The sequence below is a fragment of the Macaca nemestrina genome, chromosome 11 (genome assembly GCF_043159975.1).
Source record: "Macaca nemestrina isolate mMacNem1 chromosome 11, mMacNem.hap1, whole genome shotgun sequence".
In the NCBI taxonomy this organism is placed as follows: Eukaryota; Metazoa; Chordata; class Mammalia; order Primates; family Cercopithecidae; genus Macaca; species Macaca nemestrina.
The window spans coordinates 59,283,664-59,297,332 of NC_092135.1; the positions used below are offsets into that span (position 1 = coordinate 59,283,664).

Consider the following 13,669-nt stretch of genomic DNA (forward strand, 5'->3'; position numbering starts at 1 on the left):
TTATGCCATGTGACTCTGGTATTCTGCTAATAGAGACTGAAGACAAGATACTGCTGCTGTAGCCAAGCCACCTATCTGGCTACTTGTTGGGTGACCTGACCTGAATAGACACTCACGATTAGATGGTAATTAACTCATGAAACGAGCGTCTGTCTTGAGAGTTTTGAGTTCAAGATAAATGGAGGCAGACTAGTAGAGAGAAAGGCAGAGAGACATAGGAAATAATTAGTTTTTTAAACAAATATTGAATGTCTGCTATGTGCTGGGTTCTATGATGCTCAAGATGCAATAGTAAACAAAAGTTTGCCTTCATGGGCTTAATTCTAGCTGGGGAGACTGACTACTATATAAAGAACAATTATAGGCCTGGTGTGGTGGCTTATGCTTGTAATCCCAGCACTTTGGGAAGCTGAGGTGGGAGGATCACTTAAGCCCTGTTCAAGAGCAGTCTGGCCAACATGTTGAGACCCTGTCTCTACAAAAAAAAAATAAAAAATGCCAAGTGTGGTGGCATGTACCTGTGGTCCCACTTACTGGGGAGGCTGAGACAGGAGGATCACTTGAGGCTGGGAGGTCGAGGCTGCAGTGAGCTGTGATCACTGCCACTGCACTCCAGTCTGGGTGACAGAATGAGATTGTGTCCTCCCCCCAAAAAAGAACAATTTTATAATATTATTTCAGGTAGTGATAAGTCCTGGAAGAATGATAAATTGGAGAAGGGACTAGAGTCATTTTTTAGTTTAGGTGGCCAGGGAAGGCCCCTTTTAGAAGTTAGAGAGACACTTGGATAACATAAGGAGGAAGCCATGAGACTATCTGGGAAAAGAGTATTTCTAGGTAGAGAAAATAGTATGTGGAAAAGCCTCGAGGCAAGAGTATGCTTGTCATATTTGAGGAACAGCCAGAAGAAGGCTACTATTAGAAGAAGAAGGCTTATTCTAATGGGATTGACAGCTAATGAGACTGGGTTGTTTCTAGGGATCAGATTATATACAGCTTTACAAACCATAGCAAGAAACTTTTGTTTTATTTTAATGTAATGATAAGTCACTGGAGGGTTTTGAACAGGAAAGTGACATGGTATGATATGCATTTTAACAAGATTATTTGAGCTACTGTGGGGAGAGCTGACTGAGTTACAGTGGAAATAGAAAGATGGGCTAGTAGGGAATTGTGGTAGTCCAGGAAAGATGATGGTGGTTTGGAATAGGGTATTAGCTGTGGGTCATGAAAGTGGTTGAATTCAGAATATATTTTGAAGCTAGAACAGACAGGATTTCTTTCTTTCTTTCTTTCTTTCTTTCTTTCTTTCTTTCTTTCTTTCTTTCTTTCTTTCTTTCTTTCTTTCTTTCTTTCTTTCTTTCTTTCTTTTTCTTTTCTTTCTTTCTTTTTTTTTTGTGGTGTGTGAGGGAAAGAGAGGGCTGAATTCCAAAAATGGCAGAATTACCGTAAGACAGGCAACATATACTTGAGACAGAGGAGATCAGTATATAAGCAAGTTTTCAGGGCTCCTAGTTGGTTCCTAGAGTTGGGCTTTAAAACCACCGTTGTATCCAGAACAACAAGGAGCTGATTTTATACTTCTCCATGTTGTTTGAGTGTTGTTTGCTGATTCAGTTTCCTGAGTTTTCTTTCTTCCTCGTGTATTTGTATAGTAAATCTGTTTCACTTCAGCGTACCTATATTCCCTGCAGTGCAAAAGACCCTAATTAATATAGTTTTGCTGAGTACTTCCCAAGTTTGCATAAATATTTTTGATGTTATAATGTTAATCCAAAGTCTTGGCAGAATTGTCAAGCATTAGGCTTTAATCTCTAAAATCTCTGGTAGCTCTGTTTAATCTTAATGTCTCAGGTCTTAATAATACTTTTACAAAGCAAATTTAAAAACGTTTGGAATTAAAAAAAATACCTTAATGGAGGCATGTCATGACCCTTTAAAATTATTTAGTTATTTGAATAGTAATATGATTTAATACCCTGACAACAGGATAACCTCCTTCAGAATAGGAAATGTGTTTGTTCTCAGATGTATCATTAGTGCCTTGCTTGTTATCTGACAAGCAGTAGATTTTTAATAGATCTTAAGGAATGAATAAATTGATGCATGCTAACACTTTATATATACTTTTTATATAGAAAGCCTATCACCTTTTTTCCTTGGGTACCCTGACAGGTTTAGTGGCCTGGCACAGAACTCCTTACATTTAATGTAGTCATTGAATTAAAGGAGATATAACCACAGAAGGTAGATTTCAACTTGTAGGAATTGAGCCAGAAATTTATTTGGGTTTAAAATGTAGATGTCATTTGTTTACTTAAAAAAAGTCCCAATTTTGTGTGTTACATAAAAATAAGCACAACTAGAATAACAAGAGGTTAGGTTTTATAACATCTTTGTACAAATTATTATTAGCATTGCTAATCCAGGGTCTTAATCACTGGCATGATACCTGTATCACCACCAGATGCAAGCTTTCTGAACCTAATGGTAAATCAATGATTTAGAATAACTTTAGTATAATTTTTAAATGAAACAAAAATGTAAACGTTTTTTCCCCAAAGCTAGCTCAGTGATCCAAAGCTAGCCCATTTATAAATGAATATTTTAAAAATGTTCCATTGTGTTTCTGAATTTCAGTTTTCCTTTCATATAAAACAAAAATAGACATCCATGAATAGTAGTTGTTATGAAAACAGAATTTTAGTGGCTGTACTAACATAATTAGAAAAAAATACAGAAAGATTTTCAAACAAACTCATTCCTCAAGACAAGGAATTAACTTTTGTTAAAAATGGAAACCTACCACCAGCCACATCTGTCAATGAAATGTTTTGTAGACAGGCTTGGAATAAAATATTTTAGTGGCAAAAACCATAATTTACTTTTGCAGCAACCTAATAGGTCTGAAGACTCAAATGGACTTATATACATATAGTGAATTAAGAATAAAGAAACTACTATGTGGAGTTGGTCCACAGTTTTTCTGACCCAATATTTAGTCTACTAGTTAGAACCAAGGAGCATATTGAAGGAGGCAAACATTTCTCTCCCTCATATCAATCAAACTAAATCATTGTAAATTTCCTTAAGACTTTATGATTCTATCATATTTCACTTTAAATAATTTTGAAGATATTTGTATAATTAGTTTGTACATTCTTCTAAGTAATGAATCCCATGTATTCACTACTTCTTACTATTGTAATTCTCTTTCTTTAAAAAAATTATTCATTGTTGCCATGAAAGACAGGGTCCAGACTGTCTTATACTTTGCCCTCTCTTCAAGTCTTGGCAGTAAGTTTATTTTAATTTTTAATTTTTTAATAGACAGGGTCTTGGTCTGCTGCCCAGGCTGGAGTGCAGTAGCACAGTCATGCTCACTGCAGCCTGGAACTCCTGGGCTCAAGTGATCCTCCTGCCTCGGCCTCCTGGCTAAGTAAAAAAAATTAAAAACATTTTTTTTTAGAAATGGGGTCTTACTATGTTGACCAGGCTAGTCTTGAAGTCCTGATTTCAAGCAATCCTCTCACCTCAACCTCCCAAAGTGTTGGGATTACAGGTGTGAGCTACCACATCAAGCCTTGACAATAAGTTTAATACTTTGTATTAACTTTGAAAACCTTTGTAAAACTGATTACCAATTTCCTTACTTACTTATGAGGAAAGTTGGTATTACTAATTTGTTACCATTTGAACATGATCATTGAATGAATATATATATAGTGGCCAAATACGTATAACATAAAAGTCACCATTTTAATAATTTTAAAGTACCCAATTCAGTTACATTTAGTACATTCACAATGTTGTGCAACCATCTCTAAGGTCCAGAACATTTTCATTACTCCCAAAGGAAACCCCAGACCTGTTAAGTATTAACTCCTCATTTCCCTCTCTCCACAAACCCTGGCAACCATTAGCCTGCTCTCTGTATCTGTGGATTTGCCTATTCTGGATCTTTCATGTAAATGATATTATATAATACATGGCCTTTTGTGTCTGGCTTCTTTCATTTAGCAAATTGTTTTCAGGTTCATTCATGTTGTAGCATGTGTCAGCATTTCATTCCTTTTTATGGCTGAGTAATATTGCATTGTATGGATGTATCACATTTTATTTATCCATTCTTTTGTTGATGGACATTTGGGTTGTTGCCACCTTTTGGCTATTGTGAATACTGCTGCTACAAACATTTGTGTATGAGATTTTTTTTGAACACCTGTTTCGGTTTATTTGGGCATATATCTAGGAGTGAAATTATGGAGTTCATATGGTAATTCTATGTTTAACTTTTTGAGGAACCACACGGAATTGTTTTCCACAGTGTGGACACCACTTTACATTTTTACAGCAATGCAGGAGGTTTCCACTTTCACCACATCCTTGTCAACACTTATATTCTTTTTCTTTAAAATCTTTTTTGTAGCCATCCTAACGTATTTGAAGTATTATCTCACTGCAGCTTTGATTTACATTTCTCTAATGACTAAGGGGGTTGAGCATCTTCTCATGTGTTTGCCAGTCATTTGTATATCTTCCTTGAAGAAATGTCTATACAAGTCCTTTGCCCATTTTGTAACTGAGTTTTGTGTCTTATTGTTGTTAGGTTGTAAGAGTTCTTTAAATATTCTGGGTGTTAGACCCTTATCGGATATATGATTTTCAAATATTTTCTCCCATTCTGTGAGTTGTCTTTCCACTCTGTTGATAATGTCCTTTAATATACACACATTTAAAATTTTTATAAAGTCCAATTTATCTATTATTTCTTTAGTTTCTTGTGTTTTTGGTGTCATATCTAAGAATCTATTGCCAAATTCAAGACCATGAAGATTTGTCCTTATGTTTTTTTCTAAGAGTTTGTAGTTTTAGCTCCTGTATTTAGGTCTTTGATCCATTTTGAGTTAATTTTTGTATATGGTGTGAGGTTAGGGTCCAACGTTGTTCTTTTGCACATGGGTATCTAATTGTCCCAGCACCATTTGTTGAAGACACTACACTTTCCCCATTGAGTGGTTCTGGTACCCTTGTCAAAAATAAGTTGACCATAGATACATGGGTTTATCTACGTACCCATCAATTCAATTCCATTAATGTGTATGTCTGTTTTCCTACCTGTACCACTGTTTTGATTATGGCAATTTCATGGTTTTGAAATCAGGAAACTTGAGTCCTCCAACTTTGTTTTTCTTTTTCAAGATTGTTTTGGCTGTTTGGGGTTCCTTGGGATTTCATATAAATTTGGGAAGAGCTTTTCCATTTCTGCAGAAAATGTTGTTGGGATTTTGATAGGGATCACATTGAATCTGTAGATTGTTTTAGGGGAGTATTGTCATCTTAATAATATTAAATCTTCCAATTCACAAACACAGAATGCCTTTTCTTTTCTTTCTTTCTTTTTTTTTTTTTTTGAGATGGAGTTTTGCACTTGTCACCCAGGCTGGAGTGCAATGGTGCGATCTTGGCTCACTGCAACCTCCGCTTCCTGGGTTCAAGTGATTTTCCTGCCTCAGCCTCCCGAGTAGCTGGGATTACAGATGCCCGCCACCACACTCAGCTAATTTTTGTATTTTTAGTAGAGATGGGGTTTCACCATGTTGGCCAGGCTGGTCTCGAACTCCTGACCTCAGGTGATCCACTCAGCTTGGCCTCCCAAAGTGCTGGGATTGCAGGTGTGAGCACAGAATGCCTTTTATTCTGCTTTATGGATGTATAATTAACAAATAAAAATAGTATATATCCAAGATGTACAGTGTGATGTTTTGGTGTGGGTATACATTGTGAAATGTTTACCACAATTAAACTAATTAACATCTTTATTTCACATAGTTGTCCTCTTTTTTTGTGAGACTAAAGGTCTACTTTCTTAGCAAACTTCAAGTGTGCAATACATGATTTTTTTTTTTATTATACTTTAAGTTCTAGGGTACATGTGCACAACGTGCAGGTTTGTTACATATGTATACATGTGCCATGTTGGTGTGCTGCACCCATTAACTCATCATTTACATTAGGTATATCTCCTAATGCTATCCCTCTCCCCTACCCCCTCCCCACAATAGGACCCAGTGTGTGATGCTCCCCTTCCTGTGTCCAAGTGATCCCATTGTTCAATTCCCACCTATGAGTGAGAACATGCGGTATTTGGTTTTCTGTTCCTGCGATAGTTTGCTGAAAATGATGGTTTCCAGTTGCATCCATGTCCAAACAAAGGACACGAACTCATCCCTTTTTATGGCTGCATAGTATTCCATGGTGTATATGTGCTGCATTTTCTTAATCCAGTCTGTCACTGATGGACATTTGGGTTGATTCCAAGTCTTTGCTATTGTGAATAGTGCTGCAATAAACATACGTGTGCATGTGTCTTTATAGCAGTTTGATTTATAATCCTTTGGATATATCCCCAATAGTGGGATGGCTGGGTCAAATGGTATTTCTAGTTCTAGATCCTTGAGGAATCGCCACACTGTTTTCCATAATGGTTGAATTAGTTTACAGTCCCACCAAGAGTGTAAAAGTGTTCCTATTTCTCCACATCCTCTCCAGCACCTGTTGTTTCCTGACTTTTTAATGATTGCCATTCTAACTGGTGTGAGATGGTATCTCATTGTGGTTTTGATTTGCATTTCTCTGATGGCCAGTGATGATGAGCATTTTTTCATGTGTCTGTTGGCTGTATGAATGTCTTCTTTTGAGAAATGTCTGTTCATATCCTTTGCCCACTTTTTGATGGGGTTGTTTGTTTTTTTCTTGTAAATTTGATTGAGTTCTTTATAGGTTCTGGATATTAGCCCTTTGTCAGATGAGTAGATTGCAAAAATTTTCTCCCATTCTGTAGGTTATCTGTTCACTCTGATGGTAGTTTCTTTTGCTGTGCAGAAGCTCTTTAGTTTAATTAGATCCCATTTGTCAATTTTGGCTTTAGTTACCATTGCTTTTGGTGTTTTAGACATGAAGTCCTTGCCCATGCCTATGTCCTGAATGGTATTAACTAGATTTTTTTCTAGGGTTTTTATGGTAGTAGGTCTAACATTTAAGTCTCTAATCCATCTTGAATTAATTTTCATATAAAGAGTAAGGAAAGGATCCAGTTTCAGCTTTCTACTTGTGGCTAGCCAATTTTCCCAGCACCATTTATTGAATAGTGAATCCTTTCCCCATTTCTTGTTTTTGTCAGGTTTGTCAAAAGATCAGATGCTGTAGATGTGTGGTATTATTTCTGAGGACTCTGTTCTGTTTCATTGGTCTATATCTCTGTTTTGGTACCAGGACCATGCTGTTTTGGTTACTGTAGCCTTATAGTATAGTTTGAAGTCAGGTAACATGATGCCTCCAGCTTTGTTCTTTTGGCTTAGGATTGTCTTGGCAATGCGGGGTCTTTTTTGGTTCCATATGAACTTTAAAGTAGTTTTTTCCAATTCTGTGAGGAAAGTCATTGGTAGCTTGATGGGGATGGCATTGAATCTATAAATTACTTTGGTCAGTATGACCATTTTCACAATATTGATTCTTCCTATGCATGAGCATGGTATGTTCTTCCATTTGTTTGTGTCCTCTTTTATTTCACTGAGCAGTGGTTTGTAGTTTTCCTTGAAGAGGTCCTTTACATCCCTTGTAAGTTGGATTCCTAGGTATTTTGTTCTCTTTGAAGCGATTGTGAATGGGAGTTCATTCATGATTTGGCTCTCTGTTTGTCTGTTTCTAGTGTATAAGAATGCTTGTGATTTTTGCACATTGATTTTGTATCCTGAGACTTTGCTGAAGTTGCTTATCAGCTTAAGGAGATTTTGGGCTGAGACAATGGGGATTATTAACCATGGTCAGCATGCCATACATTAGATTCTAGAACTTATTCATCCTGTCTAACTGAAACTTAGTACCCCTTGACCAACATCTTCCCATTTCTCCCACCCTTCATGGCAACCACAATTCCACTCTCTGCTTCCATAAGTTTGACATTTTTAGATTCCACATATATGTGAGCTCATGCAGTGTCTGTTTTTCTGTACTTAGCTTATTTTATTTAGCATAATATCCTACAGGTTCATGATACAAATGACAGAATTCCCTTCTTTTCAAAGGCTGAATGATATTCCATTAAATATCTGTGTATCACATTTTCTTTATTTTATTTTATTTTTTGAGACAGTGTCTTGCTCTGTCACCCAGACTGGAGTGCAGTGGTGTGATTTTGTCTGTCTGCAACCACCACCTCCCAGGTTCAAAACAATTCTTCTGCCTTTGCCACCTGAGTAGCTGGAATTACAGGCATGCACCACCATGCCCAGCTAATTTTTAAAATTTTTAGTAGAGACAGGGTTTTGCCACATTGGCCAGGCTGGTCTCAAACTCCTGGCCTCAAGGGACCTACCTGCCTTGGCCTCCGAAAGTGCTGGGATTACAGGCATGAGCCACCACTCCCAGCCTACATTTTCTTTATTCATTCATTCAGCAACACTTTGTTTCTATGTCTTGGCTATTGCGAATAATGTTACAATGAACATGGGAGTGCAAATATCTCTTTGGGATACTGATTTAATTCTTTTGGATATATACCCAGAAGTAGGATTGCTTGATTGTGTGATAGTTCTTTTTTATTTTTTATCTTTGTGAGAAACCTCCATACTGTTTTCCATACTGGTTGTATTAGTCTATATTTCCACCAACAATATATATGGGTTCTTTTTTTATTTTTTTCTCCACATTCTGGACAGTACTTATTTTTTGACTTTTTGATACATAAATAGTTATTCTAACCCTTGTGAGGTGATATATTATTATGGTTTTGATTTGCATTTCTCTGATGACTAGTGATGCTGGGCACCTTTTCATATACCTATTGGCCATTTATGTCTTCTTTGAAACAATGTCTATTCAAGTTCTTTGTCTATTCAAAATATTGAGTTATTTGTTTTCTTGCAATTGAGTTGTATGAGTTCCTTACATATTTTGGATATTAACCCCTTATCAGATATTTGGTTTGTGAATAGTTTCTCTTATTATGTAGGTTACCTTTTCATTTTGTTGATTATTTCCTTTGCTGTGGAAAAACTTTTTCTTTTGATGTAGCTGCACTTGCTTATTTTTGCTTTCATTACCTGTGTTTTTGGTGCGATATCCAAAAACTCATTGCCAATACCAATGTCGTGGAGCTTCCCACCATATTTTCTCCTAGTAGTTTTACAGTTTCAGGTCTTACAGTTAAATCTGTAATCTATTTTGGGTTGATTTTTGTGTATGGTGTAAGATAAAGATCCAATTTCTTTCTTTCTTTTTTTTTTTTTTTTTTTGCATGTGAATAACCAATTTTCCAAACATAATGAATTGAACAGATTATCCTTTTCCCATTGTTTATTATTGCTGCCTCTATAGAAGAATATTTGAGTGTATATGCATGGGTTTATTTCTGGGCTTTCTATTCTGTTCCATTAGTGTATGTGTCTGCTTTTATACCAAGACCACACATAGTGTTTTCATTACTATAGCTTTGTAATGTAATTTGAAATCAGCAAGTGCGATGCCTTCAGCTTTGTTCTTTTTGCTCAAGATTGCTTTGACTGTTGGAGTGTTTTATGTTTCTATATGAATTCCAGGTTTGTTTTTATATTTCTGTGAAAAATTACATTGGAATTTTGATTAAATCTGTAGATTATTTTGGGTAGTACGGACTTTTTGATGGTATTGGTTCTTATGGTCATAGATATTTTTCCTTATTTGTGTCTTCAATTTCTTTCATCAATGTTTTGTAGTTTTCAGTGTATCAGTCTTTGACTTCTTTTGTAGAATTTTGTTCTCAGTATTTTATTCTTTTTAATGCTATTGTAAATGAGATGGCTTTCTTAATTTATTCTTCAGATATTTTGTTGTTAATATTAGAAACACAACTAATTTTTGTATGTTGATTTTGTATTCTGAAACTTTATTGTATTTGTTTGTTAGTTCCAGCAGTTTTTTGGTGGAGTCCTTAAAATCTACTGTCTATGCAATTATGTCATTTGCAAAAAGAGGCAATTTTACCTCATCCTTTCCAATTTTGATTTTTATTTTCTTTTTCTTTTTTTTTCTTTCTTTTTTTTTTTTTTTGACAAATTGCTCTGCCTAACACTTCCAGTACTATGTTAAGTAGAAGTGGCAAGAATAGGTATCCTTGTCTTGTTCCTGATCTTTGAGAAAAATCTTTCAACTATTCACTGCTTAGTACATATGATGTTAGCTGTGGGTATGTGATATATGGCCTTTATTGTGTTGAGGTACATTTTTTATATCTAATTGTTGACGTTTTATCATAAAATGATGTTGAATTTTGTCAAGTGCCTTTCTGCATCTATTGAGATGACAATACGATTTTTATCCTTCATTCTGATAATGTAGTGTAACACATTTATTGATTTACGTATGTTCAACCATCCTTTCACTTCAGGGGACTTATCCAATTTGTTGGTGTTCATTGTAGTCTCTTATGATGCTTTGTATTTATGTGGTGTTGGCTGTAATGTCTCATCTTTATTTCTGATTTTATTTATTTGCATCTTCTCTCTTTCGCTCTTGGATAGTCTAGCTAAAGATTTTTCAATTTTGTTCATCTTTTAAAAAATCAACTCTCAGTGTTCTTTTCTATTTTTTGGGGGGGAGTCTTTATTTCATTTTTTTTCTCTTATTTTTGTTATTTCTTTCCTTCTTCTAACTTTGGGCTTAGTTTATTCTTATTTTTCTGCTTCACTGAGGTGTAATATTAGGATAGTTTTTCTGATATCTTTGTTCTTTTTAAATGTAGATGTTTATTTCTACAGACTTTCTGTTTAGAACGGCTTTTCATGCATTGCACATGAACATAAACAAGAACTATCTTTTCTATTAATTTAGGGGTTCTTTAATTTAATTCAGCACTGTTTTGTAGTTATCAAAGTCTTGCACCTTCTTGGTGGGCTTTATTTCTAAATATTTTGTTCTTTTTGCTGCTATTGTCTATGAAATTATTTCTTAATTTTCTTTTTGGATTGTTTCCTGCTAGTGTACAGAAGTACAATTGAGTTTTGAGTGTTGGTTTTGTATCAGGCAATTTTGCTGAAATTGTGTATTAGCTTTTTGTGCATTCTTTAGGATTTTATATGCAAAATCATATTGTCTACAAATAAGGGTTTTTTTAAACTTCTTTTCTATTTGGATAATTTCTTTCATTTATTTGCCTAATTACTCTGGCTAGAACTTCCAATATAATGTTGAATAGAAATGGTGAAATTGGGCCAATGTCCTTCATTAACATAGATGCAAAAGTCCTCAACACAATACTAGCCAAGCAAATCCAGTAGCACATCAAAAAGCTAATCCACCATGATCAAATAGCCTTCATCCCTGGGATGTAAGGTTGGTTCAACATACAAAAATCAATAAATGTGATTTATCACATACACAGAACTAAAACCAAAATCCACATGATTATCTTAACAGATGCAGAAATGGCTTTTGATAAAATTTAATATCCATTCATGTTAAAAACTCTCAATAAACTAGGCAGTGAAGGAACATACTTCAAAATAAGAGCCGTCTATGACAGACCCACAGCGAACATCATATTGAATGGGCAAAAGCTGGAAACATTCCCCTTGAAAACTGGACTAAGACAAGGAAGCCCTCTCTTTCCACTCCTATTTGACATAGTACTGGTAGTCCTAGCCAGAGCAATCAGGCAAGAGAGAAATAAAAGGCATAGAAATAGGAAGAGAGGAAGTCAAACTATCCCTGTTTGTGGATGATATGATTCTGTACCTAGAAAACACCATAGTCTGTGTCTAAAAGCTCCTTGATGTGATAAACAACTGCAGCAAAGTTTCAGGATACAAAATCATGTACAAAAATTAGTAGCATTCCTAAACATTAAGAACATCCAAGCTGAGAGCGAAAGCACAAATGCAATCCCATTCTCAGTAGCCACAAAGAGAATAACATACCTAGGAATGAAGTGAACCAGGTAGGTGAAACATCTCTAAAATGAGAGTTACAAAACACTGCTCAAAGAAATCAGAGATGATACAAGCAAATGAAAAAACATTCCATGCTCATGTATTGGAAGAATCAGTATCATTAAAATGGCCATACTGACCAAAGCAATTTACAGATTCAATCATATTCCTATCAAACTACCAAGCACACTATTCGTAGAACTAGAAAAAACTATTTTAAAATCATATGGAAGCAAAGAAAGAGCCTGAATAGCCAAGACAATCCTTAACAAAAGAACAAAGATGGGGGCATCATGCTACCTGACTTCAAACTATACTATAAGGCTACAGTAACCAAAACAGTTAAAAAAACAGACATAGACAAATGGAACAGAATAGAGGGTCCAGACATAATGCCACATATCTACAACCATTTGATTATTGACAAAGTTGACATAAACAAGCAATGGGGAGAGGACTCCCTATTCAATAAATGGTGCTGGGATAGCTGGCTAGCCATATACAGAAGATTGAAACTGGACCCCTTTCTTACACCATATACAAAAAATAACTCAAGCTGGATTAAAGACTTAAATGTAAAACCTAAAACTATGAGAACTCTGAAAGATAACCTAGAAAATACCATTCTGGACATAGGACCTGGCACAGATTTCATGACAAAGACATCAAAAGCAATTGCAACAAAAACAAAAATTGACAAATGGGAACTAAATAAACTGAAGAGCTTCTGCACAGCAAAAGAAACTATCAACAGAGTGAACAGACAACCTACAGATTGGCAGAAAATATTTGCAAACTATATAACTGACAAAGGTCTAATATCCAGAATCTATAAGGTATTAAACAAATTTGCAAGCAAAACCAAACAACCCTGTTAAAAAAATGGGCAAAGGACATGAACATGCACATTTCAAAAGAAGACATATTTATGGCTGATGGCTGGCAAGATGGCCGAATAGAAACAGCTCCGGTCTGCAGCTCCCAGTGAGATCAATGGAGAAGGTGGGTGATTTTTGCATTTCCAACTGAGGTACCCATCTCATCTCACTGGGACTGGTTAGACAGTGCCTCACCCAGGAAGAGCAAGGTGTCAGGGAACTCTCTCCCCTAGCCAAGGGAAGCCATGAGGAACTGTGCCATGAGGAATGATGCATCCCAGCCCAGGTACTATGCTTTTCCCATAGTCTTTGAAACCCACAGACCAGAAGATTCCCTCAAATGCCTATACCACCAGGGCCCTGGGTTTTAAGCACAAAACTGGGCGACTGTTTGGGCAGACACTGAGCTAGCGGCAGGAGTTTTTTTTTGTATTCCAGTGACACCTGGAAAGCCAGCGAGACAGAGTCGTTCACTCCCCTGGAAAAAGGGCTGAAGCCAGGGGACCAAGTGGTCTAGCTCAGCAGATCCTACCCCGGGGAGCCCAGCAAGCTAAGATCTACTGGTTTGAAATTCTTGCTGCCAGCACAGCAGTCTGAAGTCAACCTGGGACACTCAAGCTCGGTGTGGGGAGAGGCATCGGCCATTACTAAGGCTTGAGTAGGAGTAACACTGTGAGTTTACACTGTGAGTTTCCCCTCACAGTGTAAACAAAGCTCCTGGGAAGTTTGAACTGGGCAGAGAACACCACAGTGCCACAAAACCACTGTAGCCAGACTGCCTCTCTAGATTCCTCCTCTCTGAGCAGGGCATCTCTGAAAGAAAGG

At 36.2% G+C, this 13,669-nt stretch overlaps 1 long non-coding RNA gene across 1 annotated transcript in view; it reads right to left on the bottom strand.

Moving 5' to 3' along the window:
• Positions 1-1,572: 1,572 nt before the first annotated feature.
• Positions 1,573-13,669, bottom strand: part of LOC139357132 (uncharacterized) — a 50,971-nt gene continuing 38,874 nt past the window's right edge. The window contains exon 3 of the long non-coding RNA XR_011609816.1: positions 1,573-1,688. This is a non-coding gene — a long non-coding RNA (uncharacterized lncRNA). The remainder of the gene's footprint in view (positions 1,689-13,669) is intronic.